The 15,626-nt window shown below is 41.0% G+C and overlaps 1 long non-coding RNA gene across 1 annotated transcript; it reads left to right on the forward strand.

Annotated features, from left to right (window-relative positions):
- Positions 1-3,719: 3,719 nt before the first annotated feature.
- On the forward strand, positions 3,720-6,266 carry LOC105008193. Its single transcript, XR_003778413.2, has 4 exons — positions 3,720-3,824; positions 4,217-4,298; positions 4,795-4,915; positions 5,498-6,266. It is a non-coding gene; the product is annotated as an uncharacterized LOC105008193 (long non-coding RNA).
- Positions 6,267-15,626: the final 9,360 nt, after the last annotated feature.

Raw genomic sequence — 15,626 nt, forward strand, 5'->3', positions numbered from 1 at the left:
TTACAGCGACTTATGAGGATAAGAACAAGCTCATTGCCTGCCTTGTGGGTGAGAGGGGACTGGGAGAGGATGAGGTCAAAGGAGGAAAGGAGTGTAAAAAGATATTGACAGAAATGAATCAAAGACAGGTGGTGGAAGGTTGAAGTCACCTATCACTGTGAGTGGTGAGCCATCATCTGGAAATAAGATTAACAAAGTGTCAGGCTCATTTTAGAACTCTCCTAATGCCCCTGGTGGACGATAGATGACACAAATGTTTAGCTTGTGATTGTGACAGCATGGAATTAAAATTAGGATATGGAAAGGGGGGAAGTGGAAAGAGAGAGAATCTCCACTTTGGAGAGATAAGAATACCTGTGCTACCGCCCTGTCGACCGGATATTCTCAGGGTTCAGTATTTTATGGGGTGATCCATGTCTCTGTCAGGGTCAAAAAGTCAAGTGATTGAAGGTCAGCATAGGCTGAGATGAAGATTACTTTGTTGACAGCAGATCGGCTGCCAGAAACCAGGGGTTCCACATGGGTTATATGTGTAAGATACAGTAGGGTGGAAGGGTTTGCCTGACAGGTAGGGGAGCGTCTAAGCGCCGACAAGGGGACGAAAGTACAGGAATAGAATACAAACACATACTAATCAAAGCAACAGTAAAGAAAAAATTACAAAACTAGATATAAATGACAAAGATGCTCAAGTAGGAGAGTGAGGCCTTCCTTCCTCGACTAACTCCCACAGAACCACTCGGCAGAACATCTTTGTTTCAGCAGGTCTTCATTTCAGTAACAACACAGCCGCTTAAAAGTTGGCCACTATCAGCTGAAAAACCACAGGCACTGAAGTAATAAGGCTGAATGCTACTTGCCAGCCACAGGTGAAGAGACACGCCCACAGATTTGCTAGAGGTATAGCCAGGGAGGCAGTTAAGGTCACACCCTTAGTGATACCTGGATAAATTAGGTGCAGTCCTGCAAATTGGACTGAAACTAAATGTCCACATTCACAACAACTGAGCAATCAGCTATTGGACCAGAAAGGATTAAATGGCTATGTGAAAAAGACCACACTATATTTCAAGAGGTCAATCAAAACAATACCAGTAACAACTATTAGGATTAACCAAGATATACCTATATTCTAGAGAAGCTGATGAAGCACAGATTTGCACCATTTAAACTTCAGTTTGCATTGACTTTTAATCTCCTTATATTCGCTTTAGCTCATACCTGCATGCTTGGAGCCCAGTTGTACATCCCAATTAGCACCGTAGTCTCTTATATACAATCATTACTTTTGATTAGAGCATTCCCTATGTGCCCTGGTCAGAAGGAGTGTCCTATTTGGGAATTACACTTTTTAATTACTACCTGCTTAGTTCCACAGCTCAGTCCCAACGCCTTTCAAAATGGCGGCATCATTCTACAGCACCAATGAGAGCACAGCCAGAACTACAGACCCACATATTCATCACATCTTTCTTGAAGGAGACTGATAAAAACTGGAGCTGCCCTGTTGCCATGGCAGCAAACGGTGCTACTGTTTGCATTCTCTCCACATACTGTTGAATGTCTGTCTGTTCCTTCAGAAGGCACCTGTCCTCACCACAACAGAGAGGCCGCTCAGCTGTCTGAGGGAGCACAACAATGATTATTTACCTTCTCCGGTTTAGTGAGGCTCAGTGTGTCCCACACTGAACCCTATTTCTTAGAGCTCTGTCATACTGGTGTACTGTATCATTTATAGGGTGTCATTTGGAACTAGTAATCGGTCTTCTTTATCTATCATAAGACAAACACGATTCCAAATAAGTTGGGACACTGTACAATTGTGAATAAAAACAGAATGCAATGATGTGGACGTTTCAAATTTCAATATTTTATTCTGAATACAACATAGATGACATATCAAATGTTTAAACTGAGAAAATGTATCACATTAAGGGAAAAATAAGTTGATTTTAAATTTCATGGCATCAATACATCTCAAAAAAGTTGGGCCATATTTACCACTGTGTGGCATCCCCTCTTCTTTGTATAACAGACTGCAAACGTCTGGGGACTGAGGAGACCAGTTGCTCAGGTTTATGAATAGGAATGTTGTCCCATTCTTGTCTAATACAGGCTTCTAGTTGCCCAACTGTCTTAGTTCTTCTTTGTCTATGGGTGAAAGATCTGGACTGCAGGCTGGCCATTTCAGTACATGGATCCTTCTTCTATGCAGCCATGACATTGTAATTGATGCAGTATGTTGTCTGGCATTGTCAAGTTGGAAAATGCAAGGTCTTCCCTGATAGAGATGATGTCTGGATGGGAGCATATGTTGTTCTATAACTTGGATATAACTGTCAGCATTGATGGTGCCTTTCCAGATGTGTAGGCTGCCCATGCCACACGCACTCATGCAACCCCATACCATCAGAGATGCAGGCTTCTGAACTGAGCGCGGATAACAACTTGGGTTGTCCTTGTCCTCTTTAGTCCGGATGACATGACGTCCCAGTTTTCCAAAATGAACTTCAAATTTTGATTTGTCTGACCACAGAACACTTTTCCACTTTGCCACAGTTCATTTTAAATGATCCTTGGCCCAGAGAAAACGCTTGCGCTTCTGGATCCTGTTTAGATATGGCTTCTTTTTTGACCTATAGAGTTTTAGCCGGCAATGGCGAATGGCACGGTGGATTGTGTTCACCGAAAATGTTTTCTGGAAGTATTCCTGAGTCCATGTTGTGATTTCCATTACAGGATCATTCCTGTATGTGATGCAGTGCTGTTTGAGGGCCCGAAGATCACGGGCATCCAGTATGGTTTTCCGGCTTTGACCCTTACGCAGAGATTGTTCCAGATTCTCTGAATCTTTGGATGATATTATGCACTGTAGATGATGATAACTTCAAACTCTTTGAAATTATTCTCTGAGAAACTCCTTTCTGAGATTGCTCCACTATTTTTCGCAGCAGCATTGGGGGAATTGGTGATCCTCTGCCCATCTTGACTTCTGAGAGACACTGCCACTCTGAGAGCCTCTTTTTGTACCAAATCATGTTGCCAATTGACATAATAAGTTGCAAATTGGTCCTCCAGCTGTTCCTTATCTGTACATTTAACTTTTCCGGCCTCTTACTGCTACCTGTCCCAACTTTTTTGGAATGTGTAGCTCTCATGAAATCCAAAATGAGCCAATATTTGGCATGACATTACAAAATGTCTCACTTTCAACATTCGATATGTTATCTATATTCTATTGTGAATTAAATCTAAGTTTATGAGATTTGTAAATTATTCCATTCCTTTTTTACTCACAATTTGTACAGTGTCCCAACTTTTTTGGAATCGGGTTTGTATTTTCATATATTTCTTTAGGTTCCAAGAAGCTGTTTGAAAACACTTTGGTACTTGATTACAATTCGGAACATTATAGTGGTCCCAAGTTTACACACAAACAGGCACTTTAAACAGCTTCTTTTCAGGTGTGAAGTTTAAACTAATGTTTTGTTAAACATAGTTAAAAATGGTGGTGAATTGCTGCAATTTGTACAATAGTTCATCCAATAAAATCATCAACCTCATCATACAATGACTGGGACAACATTGCAGAATAGTTTATCACAAGTTTGTATCCGTTGGATAACAGCGTATTACAACACATCAATATTTTATTTAGCAATCATTAACAGACAAAACTCAAGAACCATGCCTCTTGTTCCGCAACCATGACAACTGTGATAAATCATGTATAAAAGGGTGAGAGTTGTTGGAGAGAAGATACTCAACACCTGTTGCTCAACATAAAATATAGCTTCTACTATTCTACATCTTTGAGAATCATGGTAAGTATCTTCTAATTTTGGATGTTGTATGTGTACATATGATTGCGGAGGTGATGGAACTGATGATTGTTTGATCTTCCCTGATAACAGAAACTGTGTTCTTGTTAATACATTTTGTTCCTCATAATATGTTTATAATAAATACTGGATGGTGGATTTACATAACTTAATAAAGAAAGGATATTGGAAAAAGTTATTTTGTATTCCAGAGTCAATGACTGATTAACTCAAAATGTATTAGATCTTCAATATTTGAATTGTTCACCTCAAGTTTTCCCTACAGTAACATAGATTATGTATTTGCTGTTAACCAAACACCTTAGCCACTACGTCAACAGATCCGATCCAATGTTATATGTCAACTATGTTTGTGCTTCTTTCTCCCTGTGAAGAGGTCCTTGGCTCTAGCTGTGCTCCTGGGTACACTGTTGCCACTCATCCACGCAAGTTGCTGGTATAAAAAAGCTGAAACAGGTAAAGTAAAGAAACAGATGTGAATAAAGAACACAAAACATATCAACATAACTACTTATTTTAGATTTCTTATTTCAGCGTAGTCCTCAACTTTACTTATAAAGAGAATCTTATATAAAAACTTTGTTTACACTTTATTTTGAGACTCACAATGTCAATTTTTAGATATTCTATAGATAATACTATCAACAAGCTTTCAACAAACTTTCAACAAAAAAATCTGTTGACAAAATATGCTTGCTACTTTTAAGTTTATGGTCAGGTTTAGAATAAGGTTTTAGATAAGGGTTAAGGTTAGAAAGAAGTTTATGTTTAGAGTAAAGGGTAAGTAGAGAGGTGTTGAAAAGTTACTGATAGTAGGTAGATCATTTGTAGAGCGTCTACAGACACAACTTTATGACTCTCAAATTAAAGTATTACTAAAGTCTTATGAAATTATGTTTCTAAATCACTTAAGAGATTAATCACATACAGTGGGATGTTTTAATTTTTTTAGACATAAAACAGTGTCTTTATGACAAAGAGGGTGCATGGTATCCTATTGGTTCCCGCTGGAGGACTAAAGACTGTATGGACTGCAGTTGTCATGACAACGGGGTGATGTCATGCTGTTCTGCGTGAGTACCTGAGTCTCTGTTCACACATGCAGCCCTATTCTGATTTTGAAAATCAAAATCAAAATTGGACCGCTTGGAGTGCCCCTGAGTGGCACTGTGATCTAATTCACTGCCTCCCACTACAACTGAATCTTCATCTGGTTGCACAAGGTGGATGGATGGATGTCAGACAGGGCTGCCTTGTCATGTCACCTCCTTGTAGTAGATTGGGCACCTGGGAGTTCAATCGGGGTTATTGGCAGGGTAATGTGTTCTCCTCCAGGGTGAATATATATGCACTTGCCGAAAAATTCTGGTTGAGCGATTAGTGTGATAAGAAGCTGAACAGCTTGGCAAGACGGTCTTCGTAAGAACAAAATGTCTTTCTCCAACTCCTACATCTGTGTCCTACAAAATTATTAGAATTAAATGAGAAGAAAATGAATTGGGCTGCCTATGCAAACGTAGTCATACAGAGCGTTATTCCAGAATTCAGAACGTGTATTCCACATCCCGCTCTGCCGTCCTTGTCTGTGTCTTGCAGACTGTTTATCTTTCTACCAGTGATGTTTTTATATGCTGATTTTGTTCATGTGACTGCAGGTACTCTACCCCGACAAGAATTCCTGATGATTGCAGGATGCAGTTTAACCAAAAGGCATGTGAATACGAAGTTTTTAAGAAGGACGATCGCTCCGTGTCCTGCCCTGTCTTGGGCGCTGTGGTGTAGTAATGTGTGAGGACCGTTAATTGTTCGCTTAGCTCAGCCATACTGTCTGGAAGTATTTTGTAACCGTGACCTTAGAGAAAAACCACGTGAATATAACACGATCACATGGGATCTTACGTGAAGTTAAGGCAATAACGTGAGGTAATGTAATGCGATGTGAAAACATGAAACTGCACATAGTGTTCTCTGAAATGTCTTGTTAAACCTAGTGATTTTTCGCTTGTGAAATCCTGTGTTTTTTAAGGTGATTATTTTAAAACAATACTGTAATATGTTCATGGTTAAAGCTCTATTATGTAATATGTGTGGACTGTGTCATGTTCAGCAGTTGGGTTCAAATACTTTGACTGTTTCATCTACCCTGCCTGGTGTCCCAGATGTATGGGATATGCAGTTTTAGGACAATTCTAAGCAAGCTCGGATAAAGTATTTGAAACTATAATTTTTATCCGGGTCGGTTACAGACCAAAAAGGAGCATGACCTGCACACAGTACATTAACATAGCATTGCTAAGTAACCATGAATAATAATAATGTTTGTGGATAGCATTTACCAGGCAGACATTAAAATACTGAACTACAATGCAATTGCTTTAAATGCATATTTTCATTTTATGTCAATAAATCAATATAATCAAGATATTGAAGTTGTTGGTTTATGTCCAGGGGTGGAACTTAAGGATTTTCAGCACTAACCAGTTACTAGCCCTGTTTGTAACTCTATTTACTGTAACGAACAGGGCTAGTAGTTTATAAATGGATGTTTTCTGTATTTTTCCAGTATTCATGTTAAATTAGTCTGTGCACAATATTATATAACCACTTAGAAGGAGAGAACAGTTTGGTAACTGGAAGTCACCCAGAAATATCCAAGTGTATTAGCAAAAAATACATACAAAAAAAAGCATACAAAAGACACATACAGTGCACAAAACAATATTGGAGCTGAGGTTGACTGGGGGAGGGGGATCATTTGTGAAGAAACTATGCATTTTAAGGATTGTAGCTTGCTGTGCTATTGCTTAATTTATACATTTAACATTTAATTTATACATTGTCTATGTCTTGACAGTCTTTATACAGGTCTGCAGTTGTTTCCTCCATCAAGCGTTTTGTGGCTTGGGATTTTATGATAACAATCAGGGGATTTTACAAATACCTTAAAACAGTGCTGCCTAGACCTTTTCCTGGAGATCTACTGTCCTGTAGGTTTTCAAACCAACTCTAATTTAGCACACCTGATTCTAATAATTAGCTGGATGAAAAGCTTAACCGTGTTTGTCACAAAATGGGGCTTAAGAGGAAGCTATAGGACAGTAATTCTCCAGGAACAGGGTTGGGCAACCCTGCCATAAAACCTGTCTTCAACAATCGAGATTGGCTTGAGGTCCTTCACAGTCATCTCTTCCAGGCTTCTTGTAATCTCTGCTGCTCTTTGGGAGTCATCTATAGGGAAAAAAATCCTACAAGCTAAATGTAATGTTTTTAAGTTTTTATCTGGACCATATAACTCACATACAACCTAAAATGGTTTGACTAAGTAGTTATGCAAATTTTGAAGAGTTTAAGAGTTCCAAAATGCATTGTACAATATGATAAGTGACACTTTTGTGATAGAATTATGGCGTAAGAGTTGTATTCCCTATAGATCATTGAGATCTTTACTTTGAGAACATTTTATGAGATATTTTCTATGCTTTAGAAATCCGGAGCTATACATATGAGTTTATCCTCAAAATGTATATAATTAATTCAGATATTGTTTGTCCAACTTTTACATAGTCTGGAATATATTAACCACAGTCGATGTATCAGAGTATTAGTTTACATGTGAATGCACCCACTGTAATTTTATGCACTGTGATATTTTTCAAAAAAATATTATTTGCTGCTTTGTATTGAAATTATAAAAATAAACTATTATTATCTACACACAATACTGTGTATATACATATGGCTTGTGTTAGACAACTCTGCCTCACTGTCATCAGATCTAGGGGCAATTGCCTGCATTCTCTCTTCTGATCGCCTCCACTGTAATACTTCTTCATGCTATTTTATGTGGTTGATTCTCAAGTTTGTGGTACTGACAAAATATCGCACAGACTTTTTACGAAGATCACATGTTGCTTCACATTTGATTATTGTAGTGAAATAACCCCATGCAATGCTTTGTTTCTGTTCTACCATTAACGCACTGGCAACGTAGTCAACTCCTAGTTCTTTAACTGCGACTGAGTGTGTCTCACAGCGTGCCTGTATTTAGGTTATACTAGGAACGGAAGGCGACAGCAGGAAAACTAGTTCCTATAAACTTTTTTTCAGCACCAGAAACACATTGAGTTGATAAAATAAATAATAATAACTGGTTACAGAAAGCCCTTATATCGATATTTTTATGTCAAAAAGAAACATGAGAATCGAAAGTATTAACCATTAGTACATTTCCTAACCCCAGGAAAATTGTGCAGGAAGATTATGCAGGAAGAAAATTGTAGGCCATTGTTGTATTTCAAGAAAATACATTTCTGCTAAACCCATGAAATTAGATTATATAGATTTGATTCAACTTAATTATCAGTGAACAAGTACAAATACAGTACAACAAAATACAGTTCAAGTCTAACCAGAAGTGCAAATACAGGAATGGCAACCATGACACGTACCTGTAGACATCTGAAATCAGACTTTGTAAGGCAGTGACAGAGTCCAGTAGTACAAAGTGTGGGTGTGGTTAGTGATGGGTCAGTGTTCAGCAGGGTAACAGTAGATGGAAAGAAACTGTTCCTAAGCCTGCGAGAAAAGAGAGGCCAGTACTGCCTGCCTGATGGGAGGAGGGCAAACAGTTTGTGGCATGGACATGCCCTGCACAGACACCACTTGTGCTGGAGGTCTACGATGGTTGTGAGCTAGGTACCCTTGATGTGCTGGGCGGTTTTCACCAGTGCACCCTTCAGTTAGAGAACCACCACCAAACCACAGAGTGGCGCAATTAGTCAGAATGCTCTTGGTTGTGCAGCGGTAAAAGTTCACAAGGATCTTGGAAGGCAGGTGGGCCTTCTTCAGCCTCCTCAAGGTCTTTTTGACTAGGGCTAAAGTGTTCTGGGTCCAGGAGAGGTCCTCTGCGATTTGGACACCCAGGAATTTGAAGCTGGGCACATGATCCACCTCAGTGCCATCGATGGGAACTGGGGGTTGACTGCAGCCTTTAGACTTCCTGTTTTATTCGCATTGAGGGCCAGGTTGCTATCAGCGCACCATGCCGCCAGGCACTTGACCTCCTCTACTCGCTGACCTCCTCCCTGACAAGTCAGCCTGTTCTTCAAACATATAATCTTATGTATGAAGAATATAAACCGAGCAGGGCTTTTAGATCCATTAACTCAGGTCAGCTAGTAGAGCCCAGAGTCCAAACTAAACATGATTAAGCGGCATTTAGCAGTTATGCTGCCCACAACTGGAATAAACTACCAGAAGTTCCTGCACCAAACATATACATTTTTAAATCCAGATTAAAAACACTTCTCTTTTTACGTGCCTGTGACTGAGCACTGTGACTGAGCCTTACAGCTTTTATAGCTTCCTATGTTTTATTCTTGTTTTTATTCTATTTCTAGTTTCTTAATTATATATTTTGTTTTTTGATCTGTTTTTAAGCTATTGTATTTTTATATTTATATTCTTCTTTGTAAAGCACATTGATTATTATGATGTATTTTATATTTCTCGCTTTCTCTGATTTATTTCGTTACTATATTTCTACTTTGCTATCTTTTACCAATCGCTTTCTGTAATGCAAGTTCTGGTGCTATCAGAGGAATAACCTCTGTGTAAATGTAACAATCTGCGGATGACGGATAATGCAAGTTCTTGTGCAGCTGTTTAGACATCGATGTAGGGCAGGGGTGCCTCAACAGTCCCACGGAGGACCGAGTGTCTGCATGTTTTTGGTTTTTCCTATAAATTGGTTCCCTGTTCACACCTACACAACCAGGTGAGTGTAGAAACTAACAAATTAATGACCTAATTAGTCAATCAAGTACAAGGAGAGAAAGAAAACCTGCAGACACTCTGCCCTCCGTCGAACTGTTTGGACACCCCTGATGTAAGGTATTATCTCACAAAAGGACTGATGAGTTTATCCAAGCGCTGGAGCACGAGGATTGAGATACCGGGTGGTTCAGTAAACAGTTATGGTAACTGTAATTCATTGAGGATGAATATAAAATGCACGTACAGACATTAATGTCCCCCTGGAAAGAGCCGAGTAAGACATTGATGCAAAGAATATCTCATAAAGGGACTAGTTGGGTTCATCCTAGCGCTGGAATGTGAGGTTTGAGATACCCGGGTGTTGTAGTTCATGTACAGACACCCTGGAGACAGCTGAGTTAGAGAATTGTAACAATGTGACTGTTTTAATTCTATTGCATTTTTCTATTTTTCTATTAATTGTGAAGCACATTGAATTGCTTCTATGTATGAATTGTGCCATATAAATACACTTGCTTGCTAGACTGTGACGGGAGAATGAGGGACCTGTTATTCCATAGTCCCCGTCTCTAACCACTACACTATTTAACAAGTCAGTCAGTCAGTCTGAGACGCTTACGTGGTCTGGCAAAAAACAGCTTTGGGCCTTTAAGATCGCTCATTGATAAGAAAAAAAGGACTATAAAGTATAAGCCCACATTCTGTACCTCTCATAGCCATAAATGATTTTTTTTTTTAAATAGCGGATTTGAATGATTCCCAGCTGAAGTCTGCTATAACTGGTACAGCATTTGGAATTCTGTTCTAAAATCTAACATCCCCGAGTTCTAAAATCTAACATCGCAGCGTTCTACAGTCTAACCTCTCAGCACTAATAAGATGATTGGTTGTTGTCTCCTCAGCCGTGTATGTCCAAATGCCATCCAGCAGGCGCAAAGCCCCCCTATAAGGCCGTTAATGAACATTAACTCTCCCTGGCAGTCATAGAGGAGGTCTTTCTTCCCGCATTTCATCAATACTCCAGCCCTCTATTGATGGGGCAAACAGTGGCTCTGGGGTACAAAAGCGACATATACTGTAAAAACACTGGCACAGACTAGCAGCACACTGACTCATTCTTCGGTGGGTGTGAGAACGCAAGGGGGGAGCCCCCTGTCTTTTCTTTTGTTAAGGTGTCTGTCAACAGTGTACTTGGAGGCTGAGACCATTGTGTTGCCTAGTGTATCTTATTGACACAGGAGCATGTCAGGCTGGTTCCCAGGCCTCAACCTGGTGGCTCATGAATAATGGAAACAGTATCCTCCAAGGTAGTGTGAGGTTGGGAGGATGTTTGGCACCCTACTGCATCTTTAGTGCATTACCTTTGACCAGAGCCCTATAGGGAATTGGGTGCTATTTCATAAACAACCTATGACAACTATTTTTTTTCAAGTAAATATTCACACAGAACTTCTTCTAATCTGTGTAGATTTAAGGTTTTCCTTCTCCTTTTCTCTTTAGCGTTATGTTAGTCCTATTGTCGTATGTCTTTCACCTGACTCTGCTTTGCATGCATATTTCCTGTAGGCCAGGATTTAATATGTAATCCTTATACACTCACATAAAGGATTATTAGAAACACCATACTAATACTTTGTTTGACCCCCTTTCGCCTTCAGAACTGCCTTAATTCTACATGGCATTGATTCAACAAGGTGCTGAAAGCATTCTTTAGAAATGTTGGCCCATATTGATAGGATAGCATCTTGCAGTGGATGGAGATTTGTGGGATGCACATCCAGGGCACAAAGCTCCCGTTCCACCACATCCCAAAGATGTTCTATTGGGTTGAGATCTGCTGACTGTGGGGGCCATTTCAGTACAATGAACTAATTGTCATGTTCAAGAAACCAATTTGAAATGATTCGAGCTTTGTAACATGGTGCATTATCCTGCTGGAAGTAGCCATCAGAGGATGGGTACATGGTGGTCATAATGGGATGGACATGGTCAGAAACAATGCTCAGGTAGGCCATGGCATTTAAACGATCCCCAATTGGCACTAAGGGGCCTAAAGTGTGCCAAGAAAACATCCCCCACACCATTACACCACCAGCCTGCACAGTGGTCACAAGGCATGATGGATCCATGTTCTCATTCTGTTTACGCCAAATTCTGACTCTACCATCTGAATGTCTCAACAGAAATCGAGACTCATCAACCAGGCAACATTCTTCAACTGTCCAATTTTGGTGAGCTCATGCAAATTGTAGCCTATTTTTTCCTATTTGTAGTGGAGATGAGTAGTACCCGGTGGGGATTTCTGCTGTTGTAGCCCATCCACCTCAAGGTTGTGCGTGTTGTGGCTTCACAAATGCTTTGCTGCATACCTCGGTTGTAACGAGTGGTTATTTCAGTCAAAGTTGCTCTTCTATCAGCTTGAATCAGTCGGCCCATTCTCCTCTGACCTCTAGCATCAACAAGGCATTTTCGCCCACAGGACTGCCGCATACTGGATGTGTTTCCCTTTTCACACCATTCTTTGTAAACCCTAGAAATGGTTGTGCATGAAAATCCCAGTAACTGAGCAATTGGCGAAATACTCAGACCGGCCCGCCTGGCACCAACAACCATGCCACGCTCCAAATAGCTTAAATCACCTTTCTTTCCCATTCTGACATTCAGTTTGGAGTTCAGGAGATTGTCTTGACCAGGACCACACCCCTAAATGCATTGAAGCAACTGCCATGTGATTGGTTGATTAGATAATTGCATTAATGAGAAATTGAACAGGTGTTCCTAATAATCCTTTAGGTGAATGTACTAGATGCTTTAATACTGACTTTTATTATGTAGTTATGGCCTGTTTCAACAACGGCATGTTTACCATCTCAACCCCAAATATCATGGAAATATAGATACTTGCCTTTACAGATAGCAGTAAAAAAATATCATTAGAATTATAAGTGACAATGTTATTGTCATTTACAACAATCAGCCACAACATTATGACCACTTGCCTAATATTGCGTAGGTCCCTCTATTGCTGCCAAAACAGCCCTGACCTGTCAAGGCATTGCGCGGTAGGCCTCCCTGGATCGGACTTGTTTGGCCAACACATCCCCCAGATGCTCCATTGGATTGAGATCTGGGCCAAGTCAACACCTTGAACCCATTGTTGTTGTTCCTCAAACCATTCCTGAACCAGTTTTGTGGCATGGTGCATTATCCTGCTGAAAGAGGCCAATGCCATCAGGGAATACCGTTGCCAAGAAAGGGTGCACATGGTCTGCAACAATGCTTAGGTCGTGGTACATGTCAAAGTAACATCCACATGAATGGCTGGACCCAAGGTTTCCCAGCAGAACATTGCCCAAAGTATCATACTACCTCTGCCGGCTTGGCTTCTTCCCATAATGCATCCTGGTGTCATGTGTTCTCCAGGTAAGTGCACCCGGCCATCCACGTGATATAAAAGAAAACGTGATTCATCAGACCAAGCCACCTTCTTCCATTGCTCCATGGTCCAGTTCTGATGCTCACTTGTCCATTGTAGGTGCTTTCGGCACTGGAAAGGGGTCAGCATGGACACCATGACTGGTCTGCTGCCCCGTTTGCAACAAAACAACACCTTTCAATTTGCACCAGCATGAACCTTTTCAGCAATTTGAGCTACAGTAGCTCATCTGTTGTATCGGACCACACAGGTCTTCACTCCTCATGTGCATCAATGAGCCTTGGCTGCCCATGACCTTGTCACCGGTTCACTGCTTTCATATCATTGGACCACTTTTGATAGGTACTAACCACTGCAGGCCAGGAACACCACACAAGGGCTGCAGTTTTGGAGATGCTCTGTCCCAGTCATCTAACCATCACAATTTGGCCCTTGTCAAATTTGATCAGATCCTTATGCCTGCCCATTTTTCATGCTTCTAACACATCATCTTTGAGGACAGAATGTTCACTTGCTGCCTAATATATCCTACCCACTGACAGGTGGCATGATAACAAGATTATCTGTGTTATTCACTTCATCTGTCAGTGATCATAATGTTATAAGTGATCGGTGTAAGCTCTGAGGGCTTCTAGTTGTGACATCCACACAGTCGTCCTGGATATTTAAATCTACAGTGACAACGTGTAAAATGTGGCACAATGTTAAGTAGCCTTTTCCCCTTATCAGAGGGGCATGGAATCCAATCAATGCAGCATGGTATTCTACAGTTTGTAGGTAAAGCACGCTATAGTAACGTTACCTCTTCTTTAGCTGGTAATAGCACTAACTATTACCAAAAAGACAAAGAAAAATACTGAACTAGCTTTGAGATTAGTAAAAATTACTTTATTTTATAGTTAGACTGCTGACCGGTAGATCCTGTGGCCAAAGGAATTTAGACGAAGATCCTGTGGCTGAAGGTAGTAAGACGGAGATCCTGTGGCCGAAAGTAATTAGACAGAGAGATACTGCAGCTCAGACTACCAAGGTCAATCTGGGTAATCCAATTGCTAATTGGTGGACATTTTGTAAAACTGGCATGAGAGAAATGGTCACAGCAAACCAGTCTCCTTGCTTTAACATTGTTTAAATGCTTGCCATGGCCCTCTACAAACATAATCCATGTCAGCTAGACTCCTGTTCTATTTGGGAAGCAGAGTAAAGATACATTACTATAGGCTCTATGCCAGCTATGATCAAGCCAGTAAAATAGATGTCACCCAACGCTTTATCTTGGACTCCAGAAATAATGAGCTGATGGTTTGCAGCAACTATTATGACCTTTTGCACAAATTCCCACATTACCTAAACTCATTTTACATATAAATGCAGTTCCCACAAAAATAACGTCATTGTGTTGGCTAAACCTAGTGGCCCCTTCAGTTTCCACTGATCCGGGAAAGTTTTAGCATGACTGAACTGTCTAGGCTACATTACTGTGTCACTTCCTTGCCAACATCTGCTATTTCTCGCTCCTCCATCACCTCACTTTGTCCCTTTCTCTCTCTACTCAATCATCTCACCTTCTCTCTTTCTTTTATGTATTGAAATAAAATATTTTTAAGTCGATTGCAAAATTAGCTTAACTAACCCTTTAATAGGTACATATGTATTATAACTTGCAAGAAGCAATTTTGTAAATGCATTAATATCATCAACTGGGTGCTCCTCAATACCCATCAGAATTACTATTGATTAGTTTTATTTTATTGTTGTCCACCAGTCATAATTTAACCTAAACACATTTTCTAAGTTGCAATGTCAAAAGTTTTGTTGTTATTGCTCTGAGCTCCAGCAGGGGGCAGGTGTTCAGTCTGCAGCCTTCTATCAGGCTCACACGGCCCTGAGACCTGGCCTCTCAGGCCTGATGGACTGAGAGCACAGGAGGCCTGGGTGCATTTGCAGCCTGCTGTATGAAAGTGAGGTGTGTGTGTGTGTGTCTCTGTGTGTGTCTGTGTGTGTGTGTGGCTATGAGGCTCTACATACTTGTGCACTGGGAGCCTTTTCATGCCTCCTGCTTTGATCTCCTCTCTCAGCCCCTCATCCCACACGATCTCCGTGCCTCAGGCTCTCTGTTCTGCGCCACCGGGAGGTTGTGAAGGGGAAGAGTGCAGGGGAGGGGCGGGGACGCCGCCTCACAGAGATACTGGTTGTTCTGTGCCAGTAATGCTGGGAGAGGTGCTATGGCACACGGGACCCCACAGGGTGTGTTCCGAACAGCTCCCTGTCCCCTAGTGTCCACCGTCAAAGGAATGGAGGCGGCCATTTGGGACGCAACCACATGCTGCGAGAGAATAGTGGGACCCCGGTCTTGAAGAGCAGTGGGCGGAGGGCAGCCCAAATGGTGGATACTCCTCATCCTGGCTCTTTTATTATGCTGTACTCAGATCTGCAACCTCAGGCTGGGGTTTCTGGAGTGAAAAATAACTGCCACAGTACTTTGAGTGTTGACCCCTGACCCTGACACCCCGCCTCCCACCATCACCACCAAAGAGTGACCAGTCCTGCAGGAGTCATGAGAATCACTGGTA

This window comes from Esox lucius, chromosome 20 (genome assembly GCF_011004845.1).
Source record: "Esox lucius isolate fEsoLuc1 chromosome 20, fEsoLuc1.pri, whole genome shotgun sequence".
Classification (NCBI taxonomy): Eukaryota; Metazoa; Chordata; class Actinopteri; order Esociformes; family Esocidae; genus Esox; species Esox lucius.